At 35.0% G+C, this 19,359-nt stretch overlaps 1 protein-coding gene across 1 annotated transcript in view; it reads right to left on the reverse strand.

The window, feature by feature from the left end:
• Window positions 1-19,359, reverse strand: part of LOC113233842 (WW domain-binding protein 11) — a 191,685-nt gene that overhangs the window by 151,783 nt on the left and 20,543 nt on the right. The window contains exon 2 of the mRNA XM_026469059.1: window positions 324-366. The gene's annotated coding sequence lies outside the window, so the exon portion shown is untranslated. The remainder of the gene's footprint in view (window positions 1-323; window positions 367-19,359) is intronic.

Consider the following 19,359-nt stretch of genomic DNA (forward strand, 5'->3'; position numbering starts at 1 on the left):
AACACAAAGAAAAATTCCTTTGATCGCTTTACCCATGAGCCACATTCAGATCAATGGAATTTTTCTTTGCGTCCAACCTTTGTATTTATAATTAATTATAAACATAATGAGGGTCAAGTGTCATTTAAGCAAAACCTGATAAACAGGTTTCGATAATTTTTTTAAGAAAAGCGACTTGTAACCTAGGTTAGGACATTACTAAATACCTAACTTACTACGGTACTTGTTAACCTTAGATATAACTCAGTTACTAATTGAAGGTAAGACTTTTACGTTGACAACAGTCTGAAGACAACTTTATTATTTAATTAATAAAAACTTACCTTAAGCAAATCCAACAAATAATGTCTCTGGTAACTCCAGATCCTGCAATGAAGAAACAAAATAAAATTAATGGTAATCAAGAAACAAAAAGATATAGATTGAAATGTTACTTGTAGTCAGGAACAAAAAACAAAATCATGCCTTTCAAAGCAATTAATTTGTATAGATATAGCTCATCAGTTTAATTTGCAAGCATTATAAAGTAAAATTATCTCATTTATAACAATATCTTATTATTGATTTTTAAATTGCAGTTTTAAAATACTTTATAGTTTACCATAATAGCTTATTCAAGCGAGGATACCATTACTGGTCGAGCTCGTTATTTATTTAACCCTACTACCACTATTAGGCTTTGAATATTCTGAAAGTAAGCAAAATAATAAGAATAGGTTTATTGTTATAAATATTTTTTGTAATATTGAAACCAGAAAAAGTCTTTAGATGTCTATCCTATTGTCAACACAAAGTTAAGGATTTTTGATTAAACTAGATTTTATCCTCGAAATCGTTCACATTTCGGGTTTTGAAAATATCCCATGTAGTCGATTAGATTATGTACTATATATCTGCCAAATTTCATGCAAATTCGTTTAGACGTTTCTAGGTGACAAATACCTAAACATTGATCCATGCAACTAAACCACGGATGGGCAAATTTGGTTCATTAGGGGCCACAAAAACATAGAAAATTCACAGGAGGCCAAAACTGAAACAAATAGGTTTTATTTTAAAATATTATTAATTATTTATTACTGTGTAATTGTTATTTTGTGTGTATGTTAACATGTGTAGGTTATTTTGTATCTACGAGGCCGTCAAAATATATTTCCAAGGGCCATACTCCCCCATTTTAGTCACAAAGTTCTTATTGGCGGGTCGTATTAAAGTTCTTCTCGGGCCGTACTTTGCCCAACACTGATTTAAACTATTCAAAAACTACCGATAGTTATTATCTATAGCTTATGTTACAAAAGTAGCCTACATTTATAGCGACGATCGTTTTGGACTACGCTTTGGGATTTAGGATTCTTTTGTATACGTAAATATTTTGTAAGAGATTTATCAAGTCCATAAACTTCAAACATCATTGTTCATCTCTATCCTTATTAAAACACATGGAGTGCATTCGATGGCGGTGTCGAGAATCAATTTTGCATTAATTGGAAACATACGATTATATTATGTGAAATGAATATCGCAAGATAGGTAGTTATTTTTTCTTAATCCGGTCAGACATCTGACATTTCAGATGAACATATCAGGTTTGAAGGTGGTAAAGAAACGCCTACGTTTATATTTTAATGTCGATAAAAAGAACTGAAGTATTTATGGTTACTACACTATCATTTGCAAGTAGAGTCTTTCAGGAAACGAAGCAAAAGAATAAAATATATAATATGTTTTTATCTGGTCATAGGGATGAAACCGAATCCTATCAGCAGGGTTTTTGAAATAACTGTACTGTATAAGTTTTTTTTTAAATCATACCAAGTTACGCCTGATGATAACCGACACGCCTGTCTTTGGCAGTTACAGATCAAATTAAAGATCTGAGGGACACTGTCACTGCGCCCATCACCAACAGCACCTTTACCCTTCAAAACAGCAACGCAAGAACAGAACTCCCGCTACTAAACTCTTTCACAAGAATCTCTAATGCTACTGGACAGGTGTATAAAATACAGGCATTTTCCCTAAAGGTATTCGCCCCTTATATTATTAGAGTCATCTTATATTACTTCTGCCTTAAATTAGAGTCCAAAATCTGTTGTACAGTCAAGAGCACGTCAAGCTTGACACTTTGTACTTTGGACCGTTCTTATCGTAAGCGGCATAGAGTTGGAATTAAATCTTAAGTGTCAAGCTTGACGTGCTCTTCACCCTGTACATACATGAAAATATAAATATTAAAATAACAAAGACACTTTATATACTAAATTTAATTTATAGTTATTTGCTTTTTTTAAATATCAATTGACATTTTATTTTAAAGTTACGGAGGATACTACAAGAAACTTCACTTTATTTTAATTTCTTCTCTTCAGCATTTCTAAAAAGTATTTAATTTAATAAGTACATAAAACTTTTTGCTCTGTCATTGCTTCACCGCACCGTATTGTATCGAACAATCAACTTAAAAAATCGTTCATGATCTAAAGATTTTATTATCAATGTGAAACAAAAAGAAATACCGGTTATGGTAAGTACATTATATCGATGATAACTTTTGTCACGAACACATCTTAAGTAGCAGTAGAGCTCCTTGTGAAAGAGTTCGTCCAGGCAAGTAGGTACTGTCACCTTATCTATTTCTGCCGCCAAACAGTAATGTGAGCATAACTGCGTTGCGGTTTTCAAGGATAAGCGTGCTGCTGAAATTACTGTCACATGAGACTTTTCAACTTATGTCTCAGCGTGATGGGCCTCTCAGATCTTTGCGATTTAGAATTCTAAACGGCACAGCAACTGTTATAGACAGGCGTATCGCTTGATATCAGATAAAAAAACATCAAACAATAATAATAACATCTTCAACTATGGCCCGAGATTACCTTTATACCTTTTTTTTTGTTGTTTCGTTTCATGATGATATCGATAAAAAATGTCAACTAGGCAATTACTCCCAATGAAATTGCTTTCTTATGAGACTATTAATTAAACCTCTTTATTTTTAATCAAAACAATTTGTTCTTGCTTCGTTATAATTCATTCAAGTAAATGGCACGGCTACAAGCCTCACAGAATAATAAAGTTGTAAGCTATGTGCGAACGTTTCTGTTTTTTTATTATGCAGCTCTACAATATGCCAAGAAAATGATGTGCTAATTTTTGATAATACGTAGAATTTAAAAGTGACGATTAGAATTGCTGTTACATCAGGCCGCCGAAAAAGCAAGAACATGTAAAGATTTACACATTATCCGCAAAAGTGTTAAATATGTAGATGGTAAGAAATGTATGCGGATTTGCGACATTCGCGAATGGAGATAAAAAAACTAACAAAGAAGCAACAAAGAAACTAAAGAAGCTAGCCTGTCTCGGCTAGGGAATCAGCAATTAATTAATCACCAATCAGCAGTTAATGGTTAAACGTTCAAGTACACAAAGCAGCACATTTAAAGGAACAAAAATATATAAATAGAGAATATAAAATACTAAAGTTTCTGTTTCAATAAATAAGAATTTGACGTAAATTAGCAATTATATTAACATCGACTTAGTACAGCCTTAATTGAAAAAATAGAAATTAAATAAAATGTTTTTTTTTACATTTTGTAACGACGCAGAAACGGCTGAAAATTTCAAAATTGTAACGATTTAACATTGTCTAAATCAGTAAAGTAAATAAAGTTTAATAAATAAAAAAAAACATTTTTTCAACGAAAGATTACGACTAGCAGTAGAGCTTCTTGTAAAAGACTTCATCCAAGGAAGTACTGCCACGTTACTGTGTTCCGATTTTGAAGGCTTGAGACTTGTCAACATGTCTCAGAGTGACGGGCGCAGTGGTAGTGCCCCTCAGAGCTTTGTGATTTAAAGCTCTGAGTGGAACTTTTATGGACAGGCGTGTAGCTTAGCATCAGGCACACTACTTGTTCGTCCCGTCACTTGGTATTATAAAAAAAAAACAAATGAATCAAAACAAAGACAGTCGACCATTTTATTTTTATTTTCGAATTAGACCTAAAGTAAAAAAGAAAACAACCGGCTCGACTTTTTAAAAAAACACTGCATTATTTTAAGGATATTACTGTTCCGTTAAATACGTGAGTAGTTAATGGTTGATAAAATTTTATTGACCTTATTTTATAAATAGCATGTGGGAATTTCGCGCACACCCAACGACTTTCGTGAATGCAGTAGTCATACTATGACCGGTACAGACATTCCTATAATGACATCAGTTTAGGCTTGCGAATGACTCCATAATATTGTTGTTTAAATTGTCTTCCAAAAGACTCAAGTAATAAGCCTAAATTGATTTAAAATTGTACGCAACGGAGCAAAGACAAAATTTAGTCTTTACGTATCACATATAATTTTATTTTACTTACTTTAAGAACAATAACAGAGTGCGTGACAGCGTTACATTTGATATCCGGAAGACTCTAATAATGAATATTAGAAACGATTACGTGGTGCTTATACCATTGCAATACAGTTGAAGATAGTACGACATAGATATGAACAGTCGAAGAGAGTAGAGACGAGTAGTATCAATATTTTCATGCAATTTGACAGATCTGAAAATATTGTCTCCTGTTTCATTCTCTATTGCTTTACAAGTAACAACGATAATGTTCAAATTATTGAAATTCGTTTATAAATAATGATTGATTATTAAAGAAGATTCACTAAGATAGCCATAAAATATCATCGACCGCCATCGACATTGTAACAATTTTTATTTCAAAGTGATTAGTGTAAAATTATTCTAGAAGCGTTCAAACTATCTCACACGTAAAATGCTAGACAGTTACACTCATCAAGTCGGCGCACGCGCACGTTACGGATATTTTAATTTTCAGTTCACACGCTGGTGTCTTTCAGACGCTGCATTAATATTTATAGCAACGCCGCATTGTATACTGCGGTGCACTGGTTCCCAAACTTGATATCAGAGATCTTGACGACCAAATCGTCATAAAGGCATAAGGTCACATAACGTTGTCTTATTTTGGGCGATGTCAACAAAAATGTATCTTTATCTAACATTTTTGTTGTTGGATGGAGCATTTTATCTCTAGGTGTACAAGCGATATTCGTATTTTTTCGGATTTGAATCGGACTAAAGCCCGCTCCACATTCTTGCCAAAACTTCACGAGAACAGCCAAATTCGAGAGTGTAGTGACCATATTCGTTAAGTCTCGCCTATGATCGTGTGGTCTCCACTTCGTGTCGGTATTTCGGACCCGAATCAAAGGGCTCTCGTGTAGTTTTGTGTTTGCGCGAGACCCGTTCCTCCACATTCCCGTCACGACAGTCCGCTGGCAGTAAACGCAGTGTTCTGTTGCGATGTATTGATGTCATCCACCATCTGCGTCTATTACAACGTCTCTTAATAAGTTTTTTTTTTTTCGAATTAACAAAATATTGCAATATGCTATAGCACATAATGCTGCAGCAACAGACGTATCTAACACGTCCATCTTGTATGACTACCGAACGGACAACTGTGCGGGCGAGAATGTGGAGTGCCACTCTCGGTCTCGTCCTGTCTCGGCGAGGCCCGAGACCGGGATGTCTCGACGAGAATGTAGAGTGCACTTAAGTGCACAAGCGACATCCGAAGTGGGTCCAAGTTTTGTAGATTTTTATAGTCTCGGGTTCGGAACAAATATGTATGCAATGCTCAAGCGCACATAAGCTTTTGAAATTTTTAGTTTTTTGTCGATACAGCTTAACTACTTATAAATTACCGACGACCTCCGTGGAGGTTCCGGGATCGATCCCGTGTGAATGTAGAAAATTAACTTTTCAAAATGGTCTCGGGTCTGGGTGTTTATGGTACCGTCGTTGTTGTGCTCCATAACACAAATGCTACTAACTTTGGGACATCGAGTATATAATAGAGATTAGAGCAACAGAATTACGTGATGTTGTCTAATATTTATTTATTAAAAAAAATAGCTTAACATAGCAATTTTTTTTTACATTGCGTACCTTATTCTTATTCACTCTTTAGTTCTCAAAGAAGCTTACCAATTATGTAAGCCAAGATGATGACCATAGACATGAAAGATTAGCAAACGCTGCATTAGTAATATATAATGTAGAGGGTGTAACAGGACATGCAACGTTTCCTATATTGTAGTGGTTAGACGTACTTGTGACACACTGACACGTTTCATATTTTCAACGTCAGAAGATTATTGTCGGGTTTCATTTTCAAAGACACGCGATGTATGCGACGTTGTACGAAATTTGTAAAAAAACGGCAAAATGTTATTGATGCAATTATTACGGTTTATAGAAAATAATTGCGAAGATTTTGAGTAATTTTCATAATAAACACTTATTATAAAACAATAAACTAATTTTTAGACAAGAACGGCCGTCTATACAAATAGACTTACATACCGTAAATAAAAATTGACAGAATCGCCGTTTACTCGTGATCCCACTAATTTGCCCCACTAGTGGGACCACTACTTTCCATAGTAATGTACGTATACTTCCTGTATAAATTATACGTAATTATACTAGCACTTTGTATAACTTTTTAACTAACTTTTCAACTTTTTCTAATGCATGGAGAGAAACAGAAGTGGGACCATGAGAAATAAGTCTCCCTCGTGGTTCTACTAATGGGACGAGGTCATCATCATCATCAGCATCGACCTATTTATACGTCCCGCTGCTGGGCAGGGCTCTCCTTATAGGCAAGGGTTTTTGGGTTCTTGTGGCCCAAATGGCGGGGACTTCACACGTTTTCCGAGGTTATGAACCTTCTTCGACGTGCAGGTTTCATCACGATATTTTCCTTCCCCGAAAAAGGCCTGATTTCAAAAATATTCGCACGTAAATTGCAAGCTGGGATTCAAACCCACGGCCTCTGCTTGAGAGGCGGTAGGTCAAACTATTAGGCTACTACGGTTGTTTTTTTACTTTTTTAATTCTTGTAATTAAGTGTTGTTCACCACCTTGATATTATTATTTTTTGTGAGATTACTCCACTAGGTTGTCATAATTATTATATTATTGAGTGTTCGATCTTCGTTTAATAATTATAACAAACCAGTGGAGTAATTCCGTAAAAAATAATTTTTAGTTCTTCTTTAAACAGATGTACGAATAGGAAACAGCGGACAGAAAATGCGTTTATTGCGTCTTTTAAACATTCCGTTTTACGATTACCCTAATAGAAACCTAATACACCCGTAAGGCTTATCCAATGAGCGCCGTATTTTCAATCTCTATTAGAGATAGCTTCTTCTAAGAAATTCAATGATCGTTCTTGGTAATGTAATCGATGTAAAATAATAATTACTCTGTTCTAATTACAGGGTACATAATAACTAATCTACTAAGCGGTTAAACCACAGTTTCGATTATATAATATTAAGTGTCAATTATTCTCATTACGGGTAATATCTGTATTCCTAGGAATTGCTGACCGGCGACGTACCACAGACGTTTATTATCTACTAAACACCAGTACAACATCTTGACAAAAACTGGTGAACCAAAGGGTTGTTCACTATTCGGTATGAGCGGGAAATAAGGAAACAGAGAGACAATTGAATAATAAAATTTGTGTAAAGTATGTGAACATAGTGTGTTAGCATGCTAGTAGATCACCTAGTGAAAAACCTTTAAAGAAGACATTTTCCGCCTTCTGCCATCTCTACTAGAAAACGAAATATCTTATGAAGATATTTGCAGTTACATCCACTTTTGATGTCTTAGGAAGACTGAAAGTCTAAATGAAAAGTGAAATTAAAATAAAGAATAGGCTGTAAGACTTTACGCCAAAGCCGTTAAAGCTCTATAGAAAAAAAACATTGACGTCAAATGTCAAACGTTAAAACTCACCCAAATTTGTCTGTATGGTGTTAAACCTGCGCGTTCACGGAAACAATTTAAGAAAACACCACAAGCATGATTTTGGAATCAAAGTTACTAAAGTAATGACAACCTTGCTGTGAAAAATTTGCATAGCTTAGATTTTGAAACGCTTCCAAGTTCACTGTGTATACGCAAAGTTGCTATACTGCCCAGACATAAGCCTATACTTACAACCACATCGAGTAGACTATTATATCTGACAAGGCCCACCGACCAACGCCAGAAGCAGAAAGCGAAACTCAATTGCAATGAAATGTGCGACTGATGTTTCGCGTAATGTTCGCCACTTTAGAAATCCGCTGAACTTGTGAAGAAACCTTTATTACGCACTTTATCGACCTATGCCGATAAAATTATAGATAAGTAAAAATTAATTTTTACTACACAGTGGACATTACATAACAATGTTGGATAGTGGAATATGTATATTAAATATTTTTTTTATTTACTGTTTGAGTTTACAGCAATATTAAGATGGGTTGGTTTTCATCATCATCATCATCATCATCATCAACCCATTTAGACGTCTCAGTACTGGGCACGGGTCTCCTCTCAGGCGAGGGCTTAATTAAGCCATACTCCACCACCCTGGCCTAATGCAGGTTGGGATCTTTACATGTTTTCCGAGGATTGTGAACCTTCTTCGACGTTTAGGTTTCATCAGGTTTCATCACGAGGTTTTCCTTCCTGTCATGGTAAATTTCAAATTGAATTTCCCACATGAATTCCAAAAAACTTAGAAGTGCAAGCCTGGATTCTAATCAACGTCCTCTGATTGAGAGGCGGTAGGTTATTTTTTTTTAAATAGTTTATTGGTTCACTTATAGTTATTACTATGTAACATATTATAAATTCACTTTGGTGAAGTTCTTATTGCACAAGTACTTATGAGTGAACACAGCTTGCAAAAATAACGTGAAATGTAAATTATATAGAATTTAAAAACAGCAACTTAAATTGAACAAGGTGACAAGTGAACAAGGGTCTCGGACAGCATCAGACTAGATGAAGAAAAAATTAAGGTTTAATATAATACTAATGCAAAATTTCTTCAGCGACTGCCAAAATATATCGCAAACGTGACTGTACTTATTATATAGTCTGCAGATTCATTACGCTACCACGGCTTATTTAGTTTTATTTTTATTAAAAACAAAAACTACTTGGCTAGACAGATAATTTTAATTTTCGCGTGCAACCTTTACAAAAGAACCCCGAAGTTCACATTATTATTATGTATAATATTTGACTAGTGAGAACTATATGCGTAGATATATAGCAAATAAGAAAGTTTTAACTTATTAATTATTAGTCCCCAGTGTTATTTATATAAACATTTCAATGCGACATCTTCATATGTGGTTTCTAACGAGCAAGAAACTCCGGCGCAATTAAAGTTCTTTGATCCTTATTTAGAAATCTATGAATGGTCATTAAGTAATTGAGAATTAAGTTTTCACACGACTGAGTATGAGCATTGCATCATATTCAGGATCTAAAACTGACTCGTGCTTATATTAAATTAATTGTGAGCTTTTCTTGCTCAGCTTTTCTTGGTCGCTTTGCAACCGCTGATATAATTAAATCAGGCAATGTTTTACGTAAAAATTATTTGTTATATTAGAGTAGAGTAGATAGTAGTAGATATTTTTTTAATAGTTTCTAATCCAAAAACGTTAATCTAAGCTTTCAGAATTTAAAAACAAAAACACGAAAGTAATGGAAACATGTTATACGGAACCTAAAAATCTAAAGAACCACTGACTCCTATTGAGTCGACCTTGGCAAGTTACAAACATTTCTAGTAATGCCCCGAGGAGCTCGTAGTTAATTCAGGGGCAACTTATAGCAGGGCAAAAACCTGCCCCACTGGTCTTCAGCCGCGCCACACTTCAATAAGGTGTCCTTACAACTCATGTCCTGTCTACCTTTATGTTACCACTTGTAATTGTTACTTTCCTTTGTGCACAAGCACCCCAAGTTTAATAGTGTAGTCGAAGAAATTCGAAACAAACTTTTTCGTTCGACATCACTAATGTCTTGTGATACAAGTAAGCCTTTGCCAACTGTATTAAATAAGTTGGTTCCGTTTTTAGAACTAAAAGATGGCGGCTAGTTTAAAGCAAAGGACTGATGAGGTGCTGGTAACAAGGTGTTCTATAAAAAAAGTCTTTATATGGAGTGAATAAGGGCGAACTTTTTGGCTTGGAATTTGAAGAACTCGATTCAATTTTTAAGGGTCGATCAATTGCAGGTGCGGAAATTATTTTTTACACGCAAAGTGCTTATGGTATCGTTTTTATGGCTCAAGACGGTATATCGTTAGGAGTGTTGTAATAACAAGCGAATTACAACTTGTCTATGATTACAACACAGGCTGCGATATAGACACACATCAGCAGATGTCAGATGTAGCATTACGAAAAAACAATACACATAATATCTAGGAGCATAAGCTGAGTCGAAAGAGAGCATAGCACACAGATTCAATTCGAGAAAAATTCCTATGAAATTTTGAATTTTGCAATTAGCATTTTTGTTTTTATATCAACAAACAAAGTTAAGTGCATGAAAGGGACCTCTTCGGAATGGCGAACTATTAATGTACGTCAGACGCACCGTAAGCAATAATCAACGTGTACGTTAGGCCGATTGGTAAATCCTTTCGTCACGATGGCAAACATATCGCACACTTCAGCATGGCGGCACAACAATATAGTGTGTAAGAAATATATAATTGTGAATAAGAACAATTATTTTAATTAATTATTTAATATAATAAATAAGCTTATTGTACCTTAAATAACCATTTAAGTTTGTTAATTTATATTATTAAGTTTCCGAAATGTTACCGTGTAGATGGCGCGTCGCAGTTCATTGTGATTGGTCCGAACATTTTATCTACCGGTTCGACTAGCCAATGACATCGCTTTTAAATTCCCTACTTGCGAAAAAATGGCGGGAAAAGGAATTTAGAAGGCAATGTCTTTAGGTGAAAGAAAAATTAATAAATTCATCAAATGTTCAAGTTAGTTTGGTCAGGAATTGTAACGGCATTTTATGGATAGAATTTAGTTGATTACAGTTTAAGTTACAATAAAAAATTGTTGGACGGGATAATTCAATAAATTCAAATTCAGTTTTATTAATACGACGTTTTATTGAAGTGTTTGGAGAAGTCTACAAGTGTATGCCATTGATATTATGATAAGAAGAAGAACAAACGTTATAACTAAAACGAAATTATCAAATAAAGAGTGACTTTAGTGTACTTTTATATGTGCATACATAAGTTGCTTGGTTAGATACAGTCAAGAGTACATCAAGACTTGATTTAAGTTATTACGGTAAGCAGCGTAGAGTTGAATTTAAATCTTAATTGTCAAGCTTTACGTGTTCTTTAGGCATAAGACATAAGATTTCACCCTTAATATTATAGTTAAACAATATTTGATAAGTTATTTTTGGAAAACTAAAAAAAATTTAACTTTTTTATTTTTCTGAAAATAATTGTAATTTTTTTATAAAAAAAAACCGACCACATAAGTTCGTGGAAAATCATCTATTTGCCAAGTTTTATTGAAATTGGTTACTGGAAAATGGGCGAAAACGGATTCACGCCGAGTTTGCCACCCTTAGAGGTATATTTCCTTCAAATTTAAGTGGGGTACCCTCTTCACAAAAAAAAATCATCAAAATCGGGTCACAAATACCGGAATTATAGCGTAACATACATACAAAAAAAAATACAGCTGTATGTCTGGTCTCATACGATAAAGACATTTGATGCGACAAATGATATACACGTTTTATTCCGTACGTTATTTAAAAAAAATATTGTTGTCGGTTTTAGACGTTACATTTCGGTATTACTCACTTTGTTATTGAAAAAGCTTTTTGTCTTAAAGTATATGCGATATTAAGGCTAATTATTTATATAGGTGACGGTAGTTACTTTTCATCTAGCAATCCGTCAGGCAAATTGCATACTTGTATACTGAAAAAATAAATACTCAGTGGCTGCAATGTGTTGTTGTTTATTACCTAAGGCTGCTAGCAGATGGACAGATGTCTGTAGTTAATGCGTGAAGTCGAGCCTTCAATAGCATGCATTCGAGACTTCAATTACAAGCATTGGCGTTAGCTGATTTGAACGATAATTCGAAAATCGAAAGCAGCAATTGACATTCTTTGGAGGATATATGATTATTTTTTCTCTCAAACATACTCTTTTTAATAGGGCTACATAAAGAATGCATGTAGAAGGTCATGGTAATTCGTAGGTAATTAAAATAGCATCACTTCGAATTCATGAGTTTATTTATTAACAAACTTTCGTATCACGACAGGCAGCATTAAATGTAGTAAATTACTTTAATAACTATAGTTAATTTTATGTGTAGAATAAGTTAACCAGTGAAATGAAGTGAACTGGTATACTGTGTGCTAATAAATGTCCAAGGCGTTTTTTTAACGGAAAAAACTATTTTTGTTAAAGGAATGTGTTTTTTCTTTGTTTAAAAAGTTAAAGCTTTGACTTTACGAAGGAAAATTTTCACGCCTTACCACTGTTACACAATCACTCTATCGCGCGTGATCAGGAACGTTCTGTTCTGTTTTTGCCACAACGGAAAAAGCGTCTGTGTAATAGCTTATAGCGCAGGATAGACCACGTGAAACTGGCGCGTATTGGAATGTGCGTTTGCGCGCGCGGTCATTCACGCGGTCTTTCCGCTTTCCTTCCAACGTCTTTACACGCGCGCTCAATCGCGCACGATTGCTGTATCACGCGCGATAGAGTGTCTTTGTAAAGCCCGCTGTTATCGACTGCATGCAATGTCGAATGTAGTTGAATATATCGACTTCGTGCATGCAATCCGTCTGGTAGCAGCCTAACTGCAGAACGTGTTACAATACTTTGTTTACAGCTAAGCATCATGACTGGGTGCAACATTGATGTGGATCACCTGCCAACAGAGCCTACAATTAAAGGCTATTAAAAAATGGACTATCAGACACGTCTTCGCATGCAACGTAAACCGCCATACAATTTATTTTCAACTAAAGTAACTACCGACTAAAGCGACTGTCATTTCGTATATTTTCTTTTCATCGAAGATGATTGACTACTTTAGTTTATTCGCCTTTTAAAATTGAATTAAAATTCCTTCTGTCGATTTTTAAAATTGTTCTGTATACTAATTATAGATGGGTAACTGTTTGTAAAGGAGCAGTTAGTTAGACTGCTACGTAATAATTATGTTATATTAGTGCGTAGTAGTTACTTATTACATTTATTAAAGCCTATGTAGGCATGGTAAGTATTTAAAATGTTATTTTCCAAAACCATTTTATTAAATATAAAAGATATAGCAAATGTTTTAAGGTACATAAAATTTTATTACGTGTTAGTTGCTCTACAAAAATTACACTATTAAATATCTTCTTAACGGGCTTAGGAATAAAAATAGTTTAGGGTGACCTCTTTTTGTGTGCGCCTGATGGTAAGCGACACGCCTATCCATAACAGTTGCAGTGCCACTCAGAGCTTTTAATCGCAAAGATCTTAACGACGCTGCTACTGTGCCCGTCACCCTGAGACGTAAGTTCACAAGTACCATGTGCCTGTAATTTCACCAGCACCCTTACTCTTCCAAAATGGAACGCAGTAATGCTCATATTACTGCTTGGCGGCAGAAAGAGCTCTACTGCTACCAACACCTGCATAAACTTCATACATATAAACACATAGGTAGATAGAAAGAACACATATTATAATCTAAACAAATTGCGTATTAATTTATGTTACTGACTAAGTGTTGATGTGTAAAGTGCTCTTTTAATTTGCATTTGAAAGATGCCACCGATGGTAGTCTATCACCAATACTAGCATGCAGTTTATTCCACTTCCACGTCAAAGAAGGTTTACAACCCTCGGAGAAACTTGTGAAGCCCCCAACCCGCGTTATGTCAGCGTGATTATGACCTTTCTTTCTTCCTTTCTTCTTTCTTCCTTCCTTTACAACAAATCCACGCCCAACAGTGGGAAGTTTATAATAAGTAAAAATATATGATGAAATATATTTTCAGTACCTAATCTGAAGATGGTGTCTGTACTTAAGTGGCAATACTTAAAAATTGTTACCATACAACAATAAAAGTAAAAAACTACTTAACAAACATTATGTAGTACGTGTTTCTTTAACATACGACGTTAATCAAAAACTTTCCCCGTCAAACAATGTTCCTGTACTAATCGTAGTAAAGTTATAAATGCGAAACGAATTTGCAAATCTATTTAAAGCGAACACGGATGTGCGAAACAAAAGACGAACAAATTAACATAATAGGTTTGCTTTGATTGACTTTCTCTACACTTACGTATATTATTAGGTATTAAATTATGACTACGTGGCTATTCTCTGTAGGGTCTATATTCTTTGTATAATACTTTTTTCCAAGTCCTTTTTAGGATTTTTGTTTCTAACCTTGCCAACTTTACCGTATCTCACTCACAATATGCTTTCAACCGATTTATAATTACATATTTTACTTTTAACAACACAAAGTTGTGATTATTTCACCCGTATACGACAAAATTATACGAAACATGCTTTAAATATTTAAATACACGGTACAGACGTTTCGTTTTATATAATTAATAACTTTCTTAATAAAAAAGAAAACAACCTCAACAGTTTGTGAAATTGCTTCTTACAAGTTTTATTGAAATCGGTGAACGGAAAGTGAGTGAAATCCAGTAAACCGGATTCATCCCCTAATTTCAATCACTACTAAGGTACTCCCTTTCCAACAAAAAATAGTAATAGCGTACAGTCGGATTGAGAATCTCTTCTTTTTTAAGTCGGTTAAAAACAAACACATATCACACATATTGCGTCAATGTATCTTAGGTGTTGGGTGCATCGAAATAATTCGAGCACACCGACAACTAAATTTTATAAACGAAATAATAAATAAAGAAGGACAAACATTATTGTCTTTTGTTTCATTTTAAAAAGAATACACCTAACAAGTTTAGTGTGATATAGTATTCTTCCGCAATTTACATTTTTAAATATATTTCAATTTTCATGCATTTTTAAAATCAGAATGTAGTGTTCACATCTAGTTGGGTACATTCTTCTCGTATGACCAAACACTTTTAGTTGTAGGAAATAAAATTTATAACCACTATCAGCTGTGAGCATGTAAACCTGTAAAGGAACCGAAACGTTGGTTTGTTTTAAAAAAAAATACAAGACTTAAATCCGATAAATATTTTCATTTCCTGTATAACAATCGCGAAAACCTAAGCACTCCGAATAAAAAAGAAAACATTTTTAAATGCCAGTACTTTCCATTATCAAAAAGGATAAAGGTGTTATTACAACATTGGGGAATAATTATGAGATTGGTGACACTTGATGTTGAGTATATATGCGTCGAAAAAACGCCTTATCCATTACACTTTAACCTTGAATGCCCCAAAAATTGTACTTTTCGGGAAAGCCGGTAGTGTAGACGGTAGCCTTGTGGCCTTGCCGTAGGGAAATAAGAACAGAGGAGACTCTGTCTACAAGATTTATTATAAAAGTTGATAAAAGAGGGAAAGGAAAGCCCAAAACGGCCTATAACTATACAACTGAAATGAACGTCATTTTATATTTATGGGCGCGTCCTCTCGTTTTAAGAATTTTGACATGACGAATGATCACGGATCGAAGAAAAGAGTAGTGAAGGAAATCTTTTTCCTTCATATTCTTTCGTTCGAAACCAGAAAAGAGTATTATAAAAAAGTGAATAGCGATTAAAGAGATCAGCATCGTCACAGCGTATTCCATTCGTTTACCGTCTACATAAGGAAGGAGGAAGCAAAGCACATCGTGCGAATGAGTGGTAAATCAACGACAAAAGGATGAAATTCCAAACTTTCTACTCGTCCGAAGGCGGAGCAGTGAAGGTGATCGTTTTTCAAGTTCGCTTTCTATAACGCATTCAGCACATCTTACGAGGAAAATGATCGTAAAGTTTTAGCATAACAACAAAATGTGCGCAGTTATTCGTAAAATGACATGGAGGATAACAATAGTTTTTCACAAATTGAAAACATTTAATTGTTGCTTCTTTAATTGTTGAGCTACGGATCCAGCCAGCAGATCTTACCACGTTATTCAAATGGTGAAATTACAGGCACATGGACTTGTCAACTTGTGTCTCAGGGCAACGGGCGCAGTGGCAGTGCCCTTTAAGCCTTTGCGATTTAAAGCTCTGAGTGGCACTGCAACTGCTAAGGACAGGCGTGTCGCTTGCCACTAGGTGCACGACTTGTTCGTCAAGTTACTTGGTACTATAAAAAAAAATTGTGGATAATTAATTATGTTCATCCTCTTAAGTCTACACAACGTACACGAAACCAAATATAGTCATAACGCAGTATCGTAGAATTGAAAAGACACGATTTAAAAATAAAAAAAATACTGCACAAAACCAATATACATATATATTCTCGTTTATAAATGGATAATTAAGTATTATACATAAATAAAAATAATCATATTATTCGCAATATTTCTGTTCAGAATTTTTTTAAATTTTGAAATGGATTTTTCTTTAATTCCGCAATTTAGTGTAGCGACAGTATTTGGTTTCATCATGTGGAAATGGCAAAAAAGGGATACCGTCGAGTGGGTATAAACGTAATAGCTATCACCTTGTGGACACGTGTAGCATAGTATTATATTTATTGCCTAGACGTTCTGTTTTACTTTTCCACATACAAACAAAAGACTAAATATAAACGAAGAGAGAGTGCACAATTTGCAAATAATAAGATAATTAAACAAAACGTAATTCGCAATGCAAATTAGCTTTCACCGCCTTTTGTTGGTCCAATGTTGTTGTTAAATAACACAGAATTTGCGAGCCGGTAATAAATAATTACAATATAATTTTGAAAACATAAGACATTACAAAAAGCTTATTGCTTGAAAAGAATTTACGTCTCCTCATAGGAACACGGATAGTTGCACTTATATCTTATATTGAATTCGCACTACATCTCAGATTTGCAATTCTTCATTTTTATCCTAAGCTATTGTGATATAGTTTGACGGATCCTGTCTGTATATACTTTTTTAATAATGTCAAGTGACGGGACGAACAATTAAGTCATGCGCCTGATGGCAAGCTACACTCTTGTCCATAACAGTTGCAGTGCCACTCAGAGCTTTAAATCGCAAAGATCTGAGGCGCATTTCCACTGCACCCGTCACCTTGAGGCATAAGTTGACAAGTCCCATATGCCTGTAATTTCACCAGCACCCTTACCCTTCAAAACCGGAACAGAGTAATGCTGGCATGACTGCTTGGCGGCAGAAATAGATAAGGTGGCAGTACTTCCCCGGACGAACTCTTTCACAAGGGCTCTACTGCTACTACTTCTAATCTTCAAATCGTGAAGTTTATTGAAACGCCCAAAACGTATGTCAGTGTACATTTCTGGCATAATGCTAAGGAGATTTCGCACACTCGGTGTAATAACAACATGTCTGTAAAATTACAAACGTTCACGAAGAGGTTTGACGATTCTACGAAGATAATTAGTCGACAGCTTTTTATGCTTCAATAGAAGAGTTATAAAGTGTCACGTATATATAATTTATTTTATGGAATTCGTATTATTTTCATGAATTTCATTTGAGAGAAACGCTTATGGGGTATGATCAAAAATGTGGCTTTATTGCCAAGGGCACAGATTACTTGATAGTCAAGAGTCCGATACCTTGTATTTCTTGTTAACTGAAGTTTTATTTATGGATGAAATCGAGCTATCGATAATGGTGATGATAAATATGTATTCTTTAGAGAAATAATAGTAAATTTTTTATCGAGGGACTAAAACGAGCCAATGTATACCCGAGGCGTTAGACACCCGAGCTTTAGCGAGGGTTTCTATGACTACGAGGGTTTATGTTAGCGCTTAGTCTCGAGGTGAAAACTTTTCTTTTCACTTCGATTACGAGAAAAATAAATAATATTTCAATCGTTTTTGCACCACAAGAAAAGTACTGACCAAAATTCTGGAGTTTTCGCGGTAATTTTTTACCAGCCCGTCACAGGTAAGTACAACAAACGCACCAACGTAAATAATGTGGCGCCACCATCTATGCGGAAAACGCTTAAACTAAAACCGAGCGTCCTACTGGCTGTTTGTTCACTTGAAGTAAATTAAAAAATTAAGTACTTTTTACTCCGTAAAGATTAAAGGATGCACTTTACTCCCGCTACGTAAGGCTACATTGACGTACTTTTAGAACATGACACGTGAAAAATACCTTAAACCATCATTACTGCGTTGTTAAATCTTTATTTTAATTGCCAAGTGATTGCCAGAATGATTTATTCTGTTTTATTGTTTGTTTTATTATTTACTGAGTTCTAGTTATAACCAAAATCTATGAAAATTAATTAGCAACCGCTTGGACCAATATCTGATTTCTAACGACTTCTTTTATCTTGAACGGTATCGCATTCATGTTGCACCTCATCTCTTTGATAATCGGCATATGAGTATGCGAAATCACGTTGCCTAAAATATGCCTGTTATTCACAGTTTATAATAATTTATCATTGTTCACCACATTTACCTATAGAATAAGCTTGTAATGCAAATGCTGAGAGATTAATTAGCTTGGTTAAGAAGCAGCTGTCCGCAGTTTCTTCTAATATTGCAAAACGTGAATCCACATGCCTACTCTTATAAGATGGGTAATGTCTCAATCGTTGTCAACATTCCGACCAAAGTGCCAACAATGACTATTTGACAAGCAAACCCCGGATGAACAGTTTCCTTTATGCTTTATGTGTTGTTGTTAATTATGTTTCCTATAATTTCTGCCTTCTATTGTTGCCCGCGGATTCAAATGAAAATGGAGAGGATCCCAACGAGCTCGTTCAGCGAAAGACAATTTGGTTGACTAAACTATATATTCGACTGGTTGCCAGTTCACACAGGTTTAGTACCGGCAATCGCTGACAGAAGTGGTTATGCTTAGGTGATCGAACGAATAGTGAATAGTGTTAATTTGATATTTGTTAGTTAGAACATATTTAACCGTTTGGTTTTTGGTAGGGTTAATGCCTTTGTAAGTTATTCGGTGTACACCATCATCATCATCAGCCTATCGCAGTCCACTGCTGCACATAGACCTCCCCCAATGTGCGCCATTTCGCCCGGTGCTCAGCTTATCGCATCCATTTCCCGCCAGCAACCTTTGACTGGTCGTCACCCCACCTGGCCGGAGGGCGTCCTACACTACATTTGCCGAGTCGCGGTCTCCATTATAGGTGTACACCAATAACAATAATAATAATAAATAACGTACACACTCAAAACCCTGTGTCGCGGGTGCCATGGACTCACACATAGAACACTACAAATATTTCTTCCGGCCCGGGAA

The sequence above is a fragment of the Hyposmocoma kahamanoa genome, unplaced genomic scaffold (assembly GCF_003589595.1).
Source record: "Hyposmocoma kahamanoa isolate Upper Pololo Valley unplaced genomic scaffold, ASM358959v1 80, whole genome shotgun sequence".
NCBI classification, from domain to species: Eukaryota; Metazoa; Arthropoda; class Insecta; order Lepidoptera; family Cosmopterigidae; genus Hyposmocoma; species Hyposmocoma kahamanoa.